The sequence below is a fragment of the Nomascus leucogenys genome, chromosome 4 (genome assembly GCF_006542625.1).
Source record: "Nomascus leucogenys isolate Asia chromosome 4, Asia_NLE_v1, whole genome shotgun sequence".
NCBI classification, from domain to species: domain Eukaryota; kingdom Metazoa; phylum Chordata; class Mammalia; order Primates; family Hylobatidae; genus Nomascus; species Nomascus leucogenys.
Genome location: NC_044384.1, coordinates 51,923,275 through 51,939,741, shown reverse-complemented (window position 1 = coordinate 51,939,741; position 16,467 = coordinate 51,923,275).

Genomic DNA, 16,467 nt, shown 5'->3' with positions numbered 1-16,467 from the left:
TAAAACATAAATACTATGTTAAAAGTTGCTATACTATATATTGTTTAGGGAATCATGATAAGAATTAAGTCTGTACATGCTCTGCATACATGCAGGCATCCATTTTTTCCTCAAATGGTTTCCATCCATGGTTTGTTGAATCCATGGGACCTGTGAATAAGGAGAGCCAACTGCATGAATAAAAACAAGTTTGGATGTTGCCTGAGTAGCAAACAAAGGGATTGTTTGGGAGACAGCATGATGGGGAAAGGACCTGTTGTAAATTCCTGGATACAAACTCGATGACAGGGTCTCCTTGGCCGTTCCCTCTACTTCCATAGTAGTTTCTTCAACTATTAAAAAAAAAAAAAAAAGGTGGTTCCTTCGTTTGCTAGGGCTACTATAATAAGAACCATAAACTGGGTGACTTCAACAGCACAAATGTATTTTCTTACTTTCTGGAAGGTAGAAGGTAAGTCAAGGTGTCAGCAGGCCGGTTCCTCCTGAGGGCTGGGAGGAAAGGATCTGTTGCAGGCCCCTCTCCTTGGCTATCAAATGGCCATCTTTTCCTGGGTCTTTTCACATTATCATCTCTCTAGGGATGTCTGTCTCTCTGTCCAAATATCCCCTTTTTATAAGACACTAGTCCTTTCGGATTAAGCCCTGCCTTAGAGACCTCATTTTAACTAATTACATCTGTAATGACCCTATTTTCAAATAGGTATTTAGGTTGGTGCAAAAGTAATTGCAGTTTTTGCCATTACTTTCAATGACATAAACCACAAATTACTTTTGCACCAACCTAATACTAGGGAGTAGGACTTCAACAGATAAATTTAACACAATTCAATACATAATATGTGGATTGGTAAAAATCTCTAAGTTCTCACTCGGCTCCAAAATTATATGACTTTTTCTCTTAATAATTCAGAAAAACCAACTCACAACTTTTTTTAAGTCAAAAATAAGGGGTAGGTTTGTCTAAATTCCATTAATTACTCACAATCGTGAAATTATCCAGCTAATGCCTTAGTCTTTGCTGTTCTCTTTAAGACAGATGAAGTACTGGCAGATTCCCTCTCTAGCCTGAGTTGGCACTGCCCCTTTTGGCTGTTGCAGGAGCAGTTGTTACATGTGGCTGCAGCTCTGACCTTTCTCTGTCACCCATGCCCAAGGTCAGACCCTGCCACTGCAGCTCTGAAAGACCGGAGACTTCATTTTATTTTATTTATTAGCCCTAAATTACTTTCCTAGGTGTTTTTATTGTGTGGGCACTTTTTTTCTTGAAATTCAGGAACTGAAGCCGGCTTCCAAAGCACACAGTGGATGGTCCAACACCATATGGTGCTGACATTAAGCTTTATATTGTGCGACTAATGGCTTAACTCGGGGCTTGAGTGCAGTTTAACCTTTTTAATATTCATGCATTGCACTAGTGTGTGCAAAGTATTATATATCTAATATATAGATAGAAGCACTAAACGTTCTCAGTTGTTGATATGGTCAGACAGGGTGGGGTGGGAGGTGCTTTGCTTTGTAGGCAGAGGACCTGGTGAGGGAGAGCTGTTATAATTATCTTAGAGCTCACCTTTGGTTCATCTCACTTAAAACCAAAAATGTGTCTGCCCTAAAGTGGTGAAGTGTATTTTTTTTTTTTTTTTTTTTGAGACAGAGTTTCCCTCTTCTTGTCCAGGTTGGAGTGCAATGGTGCATTCTTGGCTTACTACAAGCTCCACCTCCTGGGTTCAAGCGATTCTCCTGCCTCAGCCTCCCCAAGTTGCTGCGACTATAGGTGCCAGCCACCAAGCCCAGCTAATTTTTTTTGTATTTTTAGTAGAGATGGGGTTCTGCCATGTTGGCCAGACTGATCTCCAACTCCTGACCTCAGGGGATCCACCCACCTCAGCCTCCCAAAGTGCTGGGATTACAGGCGTGAGCCACCGTACCTGGCCTCAAGGTGTCTTTTTTTAAGAGAGATTTTTGGTATTATTAAAAGGATTTTTTTTCTTTATTTTATTTTCAGAAGGAGTCTTGCTGTGTCACCCAGACTGGAGTGCAGTGACATGATCTCGGCTCACTGCAACCTCTGCCTTCTGGGTTCAAGCGTTTCTCCTGCTTCAGCCTCCCGAGTACAGCTGGTATTACAGGCACACGCCAACATGCTCGGCTAATTTTTGTATTCTTAGTAGAGATGGGGTTTCACCATTTTGGCCAGGCTGGTCTCAAACTCTCGACCTTATGATCTGCCGCCTTGGCCTCCCAAAGTGCTGGGATTACAGGTGTAAGCCACTGCACCCAGCCCAAGGATTTATTTTTAAATGGAATTTGGTAGTATATGTAAGTCCCTCAACAAGAAAAATAAGGCTGAGCCAAACACTCAACATCTTCAACATATATTCATTTCGTTCAGAGTCTATAGCAAAAAAGATTTAAGTAAGGAAATGATGTGCAAAACCAGTGTTTGAAATGTTCACTTTTTTTAACTTTGGGAAATAGCTTTTACTCAATCAGATAGAAAAGTTACGGTCACCCAGCAAGAATTGAATATTCATTTTATTTTTGGATGAAAAATGAAGTACCGAGACATTTCATTATGGCCATGGGTCCTACACTCATTCTTAACCTGAACTCTCTGGTTTCTCTGCATGCACAAGGCCCTGGTGCCCTCCTCAGCACACACACCTGATAGATGGGCTCTGCTCCTTCCCAGAGAAAATTTCTCAAGTTGTCCTTGGTGACTCCTGGTCTGGGGATGCCTATTACCGAGTCATACCTTTAAAGTGTCTGAGAAAGAAGCAATTTGTGGTCCTGAAAAATTAGGGGCCAACTTTCAAATCTATAGGTATTGCTATTTTGGAGTGGAGCTGAACAGATTGGTAAGTAAATCCTGTAGTGATGAGGAAAGTCAAAGTATAGGAAAGGGGATGATGGGATTGTATTCCCCTCCTAAACAAGGAAGTATAATTATGTGAACATTGCATGTCAGATCTTCTTTGAAAGAAGATATGTAGAGTTACATTTAGTATGTTTAGTGTGAAAGCCTATGAATGCTGAAGATGGGTGGGTTAAAAGTGGAAAGAAAATAAATGACATATTAATATATAATGCAGTAAATTCTGAATGTGGGTAAATTTATTTTTTAATTAGCCCACCTAAAGCTCCAGAAAAATAATTTTCCAGGTACTCATTAAAAATTAAAAATAAAAATATAATGGTGAAAAAGAAAATCCTACCTGATTGTCACATTTGTTTATGAAATAATGAAAAAATAATGCTTTTCATAATTTAATAAATATGTATAGAAGCATCAAATTTTTATTTAAAAAGGCCTTAGCAATCCTACTCTGTTATTTTCTAGGTAACCAAGAGTTCATTAATTTACATTTTAACTCAAGTCTTACATGAATGCACAAAAGCATTTAGCAAAATGAATTATGAACTTTTTTGAACATGTAATCTTTAAGGATGAATTAAAGTAAATGAATTAGTTTTATCTTCAAGTCAATCATCTTGTTATTTAAATAAGTTTCTTGTTTAAAAGAAATTAAAGAGTAAACAGGTAACCTACAGAATGGGAGAAAATATTTGCAAACTATGACTCCAACAAAAGACTAATATCCAGAATTCATAAGAAACTTAAATCAATGAGAAAAAAATAACTCCATTAAAAAGTGAGCACAGTACATGAAGAGACACTTCTCAAAAGAAGATATGCAAGCAGTCAAAAAATATGAAAAAATGCTCAACATCACTAATCATCAGAGAAATGTAAATTAAAACCACAATGAGATACTACCTCATACCAATCAGAGTGGCTATTATTAAAAAGTAAAAAAATAACAGATGTTGGTGAGAATGTAGAGTAAAGGGAATGCTTATCCACCATTGGTGGGAATGTAAATTTGTTCAACACCTATGGAAAACAATAGGAAGATTTCTCAAAGAACTAAAAATATAATTACCATTTGACTCAGTAATGTCACCCCAGGGTATCTACCCATAGGAAAAGAAATTGTGTATCAAAAAGACACCCACATTTGTATGATTATCACATCACTATTCACTATTCCATAGCAAAGCCATAGAATCAACCTGTGTCCATCAATGGTGGATTGGATTTTTTTTAATGTGGTACTTATATACCATGGCATACATACCACCATAAAAAAGAATAAAATCATGACCTTTACAGTAACATGGATGAAGCTAGCGGCCATTATCCTAAGTGAATTAATGGCAGGAACATAAAATCCGATACCGCGTATTCTCACTTATAAGTGGGAGCTAAACGATGGGTACATATGGATGTAAAGATGAAAGCAATAGACACTGGGGGCTCCAAAAGGTGGGGAGGCAGGAAGAAGGGGAAGCATTGAAAAACTACCTATTGAGTACTGTGTTCACCATTTGAGTGATGGGTTCACTAGGAGCTCAAACCCCAGCATTATTCAATATGCCCATATAACAAACCTGCATATGTACCCCCTGTATTTACAATTTTTTAAAAAATAAAGAAAAAGACAGGATAATGATTACCTTGGCACAGGAGACAAAGATCGTGATTTTTAAATAATATTAGAGATTAACTTTGTATGTTTTTGAATTTTGTATAAATAGATTGATGTTATATATCCTTTTTTGTCTACATTTTTCATTCAACATTTATAAATACTTACATTGTCACGTTTAGCATTAATTTATTCTGACTTTATGTAGTATTCTATTGAAGAATTTATCATTCATTTTTCTATTCTACAATTGACAGTTTTCTATTTATGACTTAAAAAGAATTCCAAAAAATGAAATATGTATTATTGTGCATGTATTTTTGCACATATGTATATATTTCTGCTGTGTATGTTCCTTAGGATTGGAAGCACTGATTTGTGAAGAATACATCCATTCAATTTTTGTAGAAAATGCTACTTTTCTATTATTAATGTATGAGAGTTCCACTGGCTTTAGGTCTTCAGCAGACTTCAGGAATGCAGCAAAAGTCATATTTATAGGCAAATTTGTAGTCTCTTATGCATTAATTAGAAAAAAATGGTTGAAAATTAATTATATAAGCATCCACTTTATGGAGTAAGAAAATTAAACTCCCATATTTAAAAATTAAACTCTCCATGTTAATCCCAAAGAAAATGGAATGAGGCTGGGCGCCGTGGCTCATGCCTGTAATCCCAGCACTTTGGGAGGCTGAGGTGGGCGGATCACGAGTTCAGCAGATAGAGACCATCCTGGCTAACATGGTGAAACCCCATCTCTACTAAAAATACGAAAAATTAGCTGGGTGTGGTGGTGGGTGCCTGTAGTCTCAGCTACTCGGGAGGCTGAGGCAGGAGAATGGCATGAACCCGGGAGGCGGAGCTTGCAGTGAGCAGCGATTGCGCCACTGCACTCCAGCCTGGGCGGCAGAGCAAGACTCCATCTCAAAAAAAAAAAAAAAAAAGAAAATGGAACGAAAGAAATAATAAGAGGAGAAAGTTGTGAAAGAGAAAAACAAAATGCAACATGGAGAATCAGGATAATAAAAAGTTTGCAAAATCAATCAAGAAGAGAGGGTCCAACATCAGAAATGAAAAGGGAGTCCTCAACACAGAACCTATTGTACATTCATTAAAAATATCATAGGAGTGGGAGCTAAGCTGTGAGGACAGAAAGGCATAACAATGATAAAATGGACTTTGGGGATTCAGGGAAAGGGTGGGAGGGAGTGAGGGATAAAAGACTATGCATTAGAGACAGTGTACACTGCTTGGGTGATGGGTGCACCAAAATATCAGAAATCACTAACGAACTATTCATGTACCCAAACACAACCTCTTCCCCAAAAACCTATTGAAATAAGTAAATAAAAATAAAAAGACCTAAGAGACATGACAACCACATTTTATACATGATTGGTGATTAAACCCAGGATCATGGAAAATTATTATAAAGAATATTATTGAAACAATTAATAAAATTTGAGGATGAATTGCATTTTAAATAATAGTATATAAGTATATCAATGCTTAGTTTCCCAAATTTGATCATCAAATAGTGATTATGTAATGGAATGTCTTTGTTCTTAGGAAATACATCTTAAAGCATTTCAGAGTAAATGATTATGATGCAACTTTCACCCAAATGAATTAGAAAAAAATATATATATACATTCTTATGTGTATGTATTTTTTCTGAATCATTTACATGTATACATAAATATATATGACGTGTATATACAAAATAAATATATGTATGTATGCATAAAATAACAATAAATATATAAAAAACAAAATAAAAATAATAGGCAGGGTGCAGTAGCTCACGCCTGTAATCCCAGCACTTTGGGAGGCCAAAATGGGTGGATCATGAGGTCAGGAGTTCAAGACCAGTCTGGCCAACATAGTGAAACCCCATCTCTTCTAAAAAAAAAAAAATGCAAAAAATTAGCTGGGCATGGTGGTGTATGCCTGTAATCCCAGCTACTCTGGAGGCTGAGACAGGAGAATCACGTGAACCTGGGAGGTATAGGTTGCAGTGAGCAGAGACTGCGCTGCTGCACTCCAGTCTGGGTGACAGAACAAGACTGTCTCAAAAAATAATAATAATAAATAGATATACATATAAAGTATATACAGGTAGAATATTGAATATATTCATATGAATCTGAATGAGGGGTCTATGGGAGTTCTCTGTATTCTTACAGCCTTCCTATAAATATGAAATTATTTTACAATAAAACATTTTTGAAAATGTTAACAAGAGGATAGCATGAATAACTTTATGCCAATATATTAAAAATTATCAAAATATTAGCAATTATTTTTGTTGTTATTTAAGAACAATTAAGGAAAAACATATGACCTTTCTCTTACCCTGGGTCAGTTTTAAATAAAGTCATGCCTTCCATAGCCCCGCAGTGTCATTGCTTTTTGGCTGTGTGACATGTCAGGAAGGGTGAGAAGTTTCTGTCAGGACAATAGAATTCATATGACATGGTATACTGCAGTTTTGTTCTTGAATTCAGTTCAGTCTCTGACAATTGTAATTGCAGTTTCATTAAATGAATGGTTTTCTGTGGCTCTGTAGTAAAATGGTGAGACAGCATATTGTAGTGAAAAAGACAGGGTTGCTGATGGTAGTCAAATCTATATTCAAATGCAAGTCCTCTGTATCCCAGTTGTATAATGTCTTGGATGAGTTATTAACGTTCCAAACCTCAGATTTCTCATGAGCGAAATGAGGATAATACAACTAACCTCACATGCTTGTCCAGAGGTATAAAAACAGTTCTGATATTTATATTTTACTCTGTTTCACTAACATCTATTCTTCTATTAAAACTATCCTAGAAAAGGCCTAAAACAAAAAAGGAAAATTTATAAAACTATCATTTGGAAACTATTTTTTCTTGACGGTTATACAGAGTGGGACTTTTCTTATTTCTTTTATGAACACCAAACTGCTATTCTTTCAAAATATGTGGATAATAAGAAAGGTCTTCCTTACCTAATTTTATTTCTGAGTTTTTGGCAACACTAATCTGATTTCTTTACTTTTTCTAGAGTAGACTTTGTAAAATAATTTAATGTGTCTCTGTGTTTTGTGGGGTTTTGCTTTGCTTGGTTTGTCTTTAGTTACTAGCACAGTGCCTGAGTGAAAGGCCCTCAAATAAACTCTCCTTGGAAAAAACTGAATTAAATGAAACATGTTCAAAGCTGTTATATGTTATGGAAATTGTTCATAAGAATTTCTATCTCTCTAGAAATTATATATTACATTAAACTAAATTTATTAGTAAATATTATATTTTCTAAAAATATATTGTAATAAATACAAGTCCCTAAAATAGAGATTCCACATGCATTATTCATATAGAATATAGTAGGCCATAATTCTAGGGTTTTTAACATTTCTTCTTGATCTAAAATCCTTACCTTGACCAATAAATTTTAGATTTCTAAGCTGATGTATTAAAAATGTAGGTCTTTTTAAATTAGATTTCACTGTGATTTACTTAGGTATCTATAAAGGAATTAAGCAAATACTGGGTTACATGTCTCTGTATCCAGAATTTCTTATAAATTGGAGTGTGGGCACCCTGGCAATCAAGTGGTGGCATTAAAAACTTTGTCAATTTTCTACGGTCCTTTTGTTTGGTTTTTGAAGGGACTTATTTCTATGAGTAAATATGCTATATTTGTTTAGTCAAGATAGCATACGAGGGATGGTCAATTGAGAATGAAAAAATCATTGTAAATATTAGCCCAGACCATATAAATTCATAGGTCAAACATTTTGTGCTATTCTCTTAACCCTTGAAAATGACTACATTTATAGATGATGTAGTCTTTTACCACATTCATGATGTATATTTAATTCCTGAAGTCTGTGATTTTCAGTAGGAACTGTTAGAATGCTCAAAGAAGGATTCTAATGAGGGGTGGGAAGGAGTTGGACTAAAAAATGCAAATACAATCTGTGATCTTGCAATAATCAGCAAATAATTTTTAATGCAGCAAAGACCTCTAAATTTTATAGAGGCTTTAAATTAACATATAATTACAATGAAAAACTACATATGTTAACTTGTTAATTATTGATGCAATATATAAAAATCATAGTCACAAACTGACGTATATGTGTACTGTCACTAGAAAAATTAGCAGTTTGGTGTTTCTAAAGAAATACAGTCAGTGCCAATCTCTATGGCACGAAAGAAAAATTTAGTATTAGTTTTCAAATGATCACTTTATTATTTTTCTCTCTCAAGAAAAATCTCTAGGAATTATAGTATTATTTTTAATATACATGGTGAATGGCCACAACTTTTCTTTTGGATAGTCATAGTTTTGTTTCATGATGCTCTTAACATAATGTTGGCAGCAGAAAAGTCTTCCAGGTGCACCTGCAGAGACCAGATGGCTTTCTGCTCCTCTGCTTGGGAGTGGGTCTCGGTTCCCAGCATGTTATCACCCTTTCCTGGGAGCAAAGCACCAGGTGTTTCCCAGGCTTCATTTGCATTCCATACACACTTCATGCTCTTTTGCTTCCAAATGTGCACAAAACTATTCCTTACTCCTTTTGTATTGCTAATGTTCGTTTATTCTTCTTCAGATTAATTTTGTGACCCTGAGAGAAGTTAGTGGGCAAGGGTGAATTAAAGGGTGTGAGATTGCTCAAAGGAGAGCACCAGCTGGAAGGGGAATGGAGAAATTGCCACCAGTTTACACTGTAGCTGAGAGAGTTATGGGAGAAGTTTTAAAGTGAAAACATACCAAAGAAAAACCAGGTTTATTATTTCTGTTATTCTTCTTCTCAGTGGTCTTTCTATAAGCTAAGTTCATACAAACTTTCAAACATACAATCTAACCTTAAACAACTTAATTCAGTTAACATCCTCCTGACCATCACCGAAATTAAATAGTATAGGGGTGGGTGATGACCAACTCTTAACCAAAACAACCAACATAATGAGGAGTGCTGTTCTTTGGAGGAAACTTTCCCTCTCTTAGTACCATGATTTCAGGAATCATTTCATGTAAGGATGCTATCCTTGGTAGTTAAGCTGAAATAAAATAACTCAGGCAATATATATGACTTGAAACTCAACTTGGCTTAGCTTCTTGGGAAGCTTCACTATGGCCTTTCTTATTGACTCTGGCAACTCCCCAGATTTCAAAGTATCATTAAAAACACTAAGAAAAAAACTATGCATGTCAGGCATAACTTTGTCAAAATTAGGCTGAAAGCCCATCTGGCTCCAGTGTCTTACTGAACTTGTCACATTTTATAGGTAGTTGAGTTTCTTTCCTAGTAATCTCTCCAAGGAATGACAAGAATTACTTCATTGTATAAGCAAATTGCTACAGTTGGTTACCTCAACATGACATTCTCTCTCCCAGAACTTCATTGCTTACATAAATTTCTAAATTTTTATTTGGAAGATCCAAATTTTAACTCTCCAGTGGCCCTCAAGTGGATCCATCCCATGTTTACCATCACCCAATTCCAAGCAGCATGTATTAAACAACCTCCTAACTCATCGCCTCACATAAACTGCTGCCCACTTCAATCCGTTCTCATACTGGAGCCACAGTGATACTTTCAGAACACAATTTGGATCACACTTTCCTCACCATAACCTCTACTTTCTACCCTTCCCCACTTCTTTCCTCTTAAAACACCTCTGTGACCTCCTGTTAATGTGGCTTCCAAGTTATTGCCTGGTCTCACTTCCACCTGTCTCTCCGTTCATCTCATCCTGCCCTCACTGTTCTTGGTGCTTTGCTCATACTGACCTTTCATTTTCTCTAGTGATCATTAGGTATCCTCCCTACCTAACAACCCACCCAATATCATGGATTTTGCTGCTGCTACTCATCCTTTGCCAGAATGTTTGCCCTCCTACAACCCCTCACTGAGTTAACTCTACTTACCCTTCCAATCTCAGCTCAAGGAAGCCTTTCCCATCCCTTCAGAATATGTCAGATCTACTATTGTGCTTTCAGTCAACATCCTCTACCTTTCTTTGTGCTTATCACCAGTTTATATATTTGTGTACTTATTTGATTAATGTCTTCTTTCCCCCTAGCTTCTAAGCCTCAACTGCAAGAGATCATGTTCTATCTTCTCATCATTATATCCTCAGCAATCAGCAGAGTTCTGCTCATAGACTGGGCACTCAAGACATAAATGAATGCATGAATAAATGAATGCCAAGAAAGGATTATATTTTTTCTGTTCCTTTACCTTTCTGGTTCTTACCCCTAAAAGTAAAATATTCTTATTCACCTGACAGATTTTAAAGCTTGTCATGCTCATACTTAAAGTGATGGATATTGGCATTGTTTGCAAAAATAAAATGCTTGACTACATGGTAGGCATGAAAAAAAACCTTTGATGAGTAACAGAAACTTCTCTGTGTATCTGGCTAACAAACCATTTGCCTACATTTGTGGGCAGGGGTAAAATATAAACATATTAATTCCCTTTATCTCATGAGAGACAAGGTCTAGAAAACCAGAAAATGCCCCTTTGCTTTTTACCTTACAAGCGTTCTTTGAAGCAATTTTGTCCCAGACACTACATGGCTAAGATACACAGGTGAAATAAGCACCATCCCTGCTCTCAAGAATTTCCCTCTCTTACGAAGTTCCCTCTCCTCTTACATAGCTCTACAATACCTCTCTAGGACTGAAGCAACCTTCCAAAATTTGAAGTTTCACACCAAAATTTCAAACATGAAGCTCTTTATCTGCCAGTATATTGTATCATAAATATATTCAGGTTTTATAAACAGAAAATCTTTGTTTCCATGTTGGGAAGTTTTAAATATATATTTAATAGTTGCTCAATCAACATGAGCTGAATGGACTGATTGATTAGGTGTTATGCTGACTTTAAAGTGAAATTTTGCCATCATTTCCCTTTATCTTCCTCAGCTCACACAAAGATTCTTTTAAAAGTAGTGGCATGCAACTGTAGTGGATATCGTTCAACTACATGCGAGTCCACTTACGGTTATGAGAAACATATAGCACAGATCAGAATATCTTAGTTGAACATTCCCACTCCCCTCATTGCATACATAACCTTTAGCAAATTCAAGATTTCTTTACATTTCTTTTAAATATTTTAAAATTTCTTTTTCAGAAAAGAGATTGGCAACTTCAGATTGGAAGTGGATCATAGCAGGAGTCCAAGCCTATAAATCAGGTATGGAATAGATCAAGGAACTCAGAAGTCCAAGAATGAGCAACTCTACTGAGGTTTTTCAGCTATAAAATGGAGTAATAATGATTGTGCTTTCTTCAAGTGTCTTTGTTAATATTTGGAAAGTGTTTTAATCTGATACTAAAAAGGTGTTTTGGGGCCTGGTGTGTGGCTCATGCCTGTAATGGAAAGCACTTTGGGAGGCCGAGGCTGAGGTGGGTGGATCACTTGAGGTCAGGAGTTCGAGACCAGCCTCGCCAACATACTGAAATCCTGACGCTACTGAAAATACCAAAATTGGCCAGGTGTGGTGGTGCACACCTGTAGTCCCAGCTACTTGGGAGGCTGAGGCAGGGGGATTGCTTGAATCTGGGAGGCAGAGGTTGCGATGAGCTGAGATCATGCCACTGCACTCCAGCCTGGGCGACAGAGTGAGACTCCGTCTCAAAAAAACACACAAAAACAAAAACCTGTTTCGGAAGAACAAATGTGATGGGTGTTGTCGGTGTGGGAGTAGGAGAATGCGGTTTATTCTCAACAAACATCCAATCACAGCTTTTCAAGAAAGTGGAAATTCAAAGGGATTTTATTTTCAAAGCTTATTTAAAAAGTGAAAAGAGGCTTGCATGATTATGTCTTTTATATAGCATTCCTGAGCTATTTATCAAGGCACATAATTGAAGAAACATGATAACAGCTGGTACTGGCTAGGAATTACTGTACTTAATTAAAAAGTAGATGTAGATACTGGCAGCTTTGGTTTCACAAGATACCTGTTCTATCCACTGAGGGGAATTTAAATTCCACTTAGTACGATCAGTACATCAATACGCAAAAGCACGTTGTAAGCAGATATTCCCCAGGAAGGTAGAAGACCATCTACAGTTGAAGGGAAAATGGACAAAGAACAGTAATTATTTTTATTCAAATTAGTTTTTAAAATTTTTTAAGTTGCATTAGTTTTGACTATCAAAATATATGCTCATTTTTATATTTAGAGAATTAGTAAATGCCTAGGAAATAAATGATATTTACCCATAGAGCTACAACAGTACAACAAACCACTGTTAAAACACTATTGCATTTCCTTCCATTTTTATATATGCATATATACGTTTTAATTCTTGAAAAACTGTGGTTATGTTATATATTCAGTTTTTGGGTAAGGGTTAAGTTTTGGTTTGGGTTTATACACCAATTCAAAGTCAAGGTCATATCTATAAAAACTTTTTCTTATTTCCTGAGCTATTTTTACAAAACATGCTTTTAAAAGCTATATAACATTTAATTATATAGTTATGGTTTTTGTTTTGTTTTGTTTTGTTTTGTTTTGTTTTGTTTGAGATGGAGTCTCACTCTGTTGCCCAGGCTGGAGTGCAACGGCGTGATGTCGGCTCACTGCAACTTCCACCTCCCGGGTTCAAGCAATTCGCTGCATCAGCCTCCCAAGTAGCTGGAATTACAGGCGCCTGCCACCACGCCCGGCTAATTTTTTGTATTTTTAGTAGAGATGGGATTTCACCATCTTGGCCAGGCTGGTCTTGAACTCCTGACCTCGTGATATGCCCACCTTGGCCTCCCAAAGTGCTGGGATTACAGGTGTGAGCCACTGTGCCTGGCTGAGTTATGTTTTTTTAACTCTTTTCTTCACTGTAAATACGTAGGTGGTTTTTAAGATTTTTTTTCCTTTCATACATTGTTAGGACTCTCTAATTATTAAAAGAAATCTCTAAAAGTAGACTTTAGGGGTTAAAACATTTATATGTCATAAAAGCATTTTTACATTATTACAAAATTGTTTTCCAGACCATTAGTACTCCCATCAATAGTGCATAAAAGTGTCTACTTCATTAAAAATTAACGTAATTTAATATTAAAATTTTTCTCTCTCCAATTCTTGAAAAATTATAAAATTTTATTATTTTAATGTGTATTTTTAATACTAATGAGATTGCACAGTTTTGTACATGTACCTTCTTTTTGCAAATTATTTTTATATTCAATTTGCTTATTTTTCAATAGGGGATCTTAGTTTTTTTCATAGTAATCTATAAACACACAAGATATGAAAGATATTAAGTGATAATTTTTGAAATATCTCCTCAATTTTTATTCCTAGTTTAATTTTATTCAGAGTGCTTTTTGACATTAGTTCGTGCAATACAGTCAGGCAATGAGAACATATTCTGGGAATTGCTTCATTAGATGATTTGTCTTTGTGTGAACATCAACAGAGTATACTTATACACACCTAAGTGGTCTAGCCAATTACACACCTAGGCTATAGAGTATAGCCTATTACTCCTGTGCTGCAAACCTGTCATGGCATATGACTCTACTGAACAGTGTAGGCAATTTTGGAACAACAGTACGTATTTTTGTAACTAGACATATCTAAACATAGAATAAAAATATCGTATTATAACCTTAAAGGGCCACCGTTGTGTATGTGGTCCGTTGTTGACTAAAATGTTGTTATGAAGCAAATGACTGTAGCAACTGAAAGGTTGCTCTGGACTTCACACTATTCCGAGCCCTGGTAACCTAGAAATGAACAAAGAGTCAAAACTATGGACTTTGTAAAACTTGAACAAAACAGTAAAAAAAAATCCTGGCCTTCAGGAAGTTTTAATTTTAGTTCAGGGGAAAGACAACAAATTTTGAAAATTGATATATTAAGAGGTGATAAATGCTATGGATAAAAGTGATAACAGCAAAGAGAAATAAAAGATGCTAGGGATGGAGGTGGTGATTTTCAGCAGGATTATCAGGGAGGATGACATTTGAGCAAACACTTGAAAGAGGTTGGAGGCGAACCGGGCAGAAGAAATAGTGAGTACAAAAGACTACAGGTTAGATGCCACCCAGGCTTAAGGAATAGGAAAAATGCTAGCGTGGCTGGAATCAATTGAGGTTGGGATTCCATTGAAGAGTTATGGGCCCCAGAACACAAAGGGCCTGGTGTACATTTTTTGGCATTCACTTTGAGTGAGAAATGGACCATTGGAGAATTTTACATAGGTAAGTGCTATGATCTGACTTACAAGCTCATTCTGGATGGTGGATTGGGAACAGGTGGAAGCTATTGCAATAATCTAAACAAAAGCTTGAACAGGGTGATAGTAATCTAGAATAAACACAGCCCCTATATACATTGAGAAACAAGTGGCAGGAGTTACTCAAGGCAAGGTTTGGAAGGTGAATATGAAGCAATGACAACTCTGAAATTTTTATGTTTATTTTAAGTTCAGGGATAATGTGCTGGTTTGTAATATGGGTAAACTTGTGTGGTGGGGGGTTGTTCTACAGATTATTTCATCACCCTGGTATTAAACCTGGTACCCATTTGTTATTTTTCCTGATCCTCTTCCTCCTCCTCCCATCCCCTTCCCATCCCCCCACCCTCCAATAGGCCCCTGTGTGTGTTGTTCCCCTCTATGTGTCCATGTTTCCTCATCATTTGGCTCCCACTCATAAATGAGAACATGCAGTATTTGATTTTCTGTTCCTGCATTAGTTTGATAAAGATAATTGTCTCCAGATCCATCCATGTTCCTGCAGAGGACATGATCTTTCTTTTTCTTTTTTTTTTTTTGACTGCATAGTATTCTATGGTATATATGTACCACATTTTCCTTTTCCAGTCTACCACTGGTGGGTATTTAGGTTGATTCTATGTCTTTGCTATTGTGAATAGTGCTGCAATGAACATAAAACTCTAGAGTTTGTAACCTGCAGCTAGAAGGATGGAGTTGTCACATAGATGAGAATGACTTCAGGAGGAACAGATTCAGGGGGAAAAACATGAGGAGCTGAGTTTTAGACGTGTCAATTTGTGTCTTATTAGACATCCATGAAGACGACCAGTAGTCATTTGGAAAAAAGTGACTTTAGGAGAGAAGTCAAAGCTAGAGATACTCGTGGGAATCATCAGCAAATAGGTAGTATATAAAGCCATGAAATTAGGTGAGATTACTAATGGAGTAATCACAGATATAAAAAGAAAAGATAAACAAAGGTTGAGCTCTGGGGAACTTCAACCAGCAGAATACTGAGAAGTAGCCATTTAGGAGGAAAGATAGGAGACTTCTGAAATACAAGGAAAGAAATATGTCAAGAGAGGAGAGAATAATCACTAGGGTCAAATACTGGTGAGAGATTGGATAAGAGAGAGACTGACATTCAGGTGTGATGTGGTTATGACAACATGGAAGTCTTCAGTGACTTTGACAAGAGGAATTTGGAATGAGAGCCTCTTAGAACAAATCTGAAGGAAAATAGGAGGAAACAATTTGGAGACAACAGCTAAAAACACTAAGGAAGAGTTTTGTTGGAAAGGGAAATAGTGGTAGTTAGAGGAGAAGTGAGTTGAGAGACGGATTTGTTTTAGATAGGAGTAATATAGCATATTTTTCTGTTGATGAGGAAGATCTAGAGAGAATAAAAAAGATTCAAAGTAGAAAAATATTTAATGGAGCAACATACTGAGTTGGAGAGAGACCCTAGGGTCTAGTGTAAAATAGGGATTTGGCTTTAGAAAGGAGCATGAACAGTTTATTGACAGTAACATAAGTGGAGAAAGAAGATATAAAATAAATGCTAACAGATGAGGAGAACATGGTAGACATTTGGAAGTCTTCTGATTGCTTCTGTTTTCTCAGCAAAATAAAAGGCAATTTCATCAGCTGAGAGTGACACATGCTTTACTTTTAAATGGGGCAAATCTGTCGGGCCCATTTTTTTTTTTTTTTTTTTTTGTAATTTCTTCCATAACTTTTCAGCTTA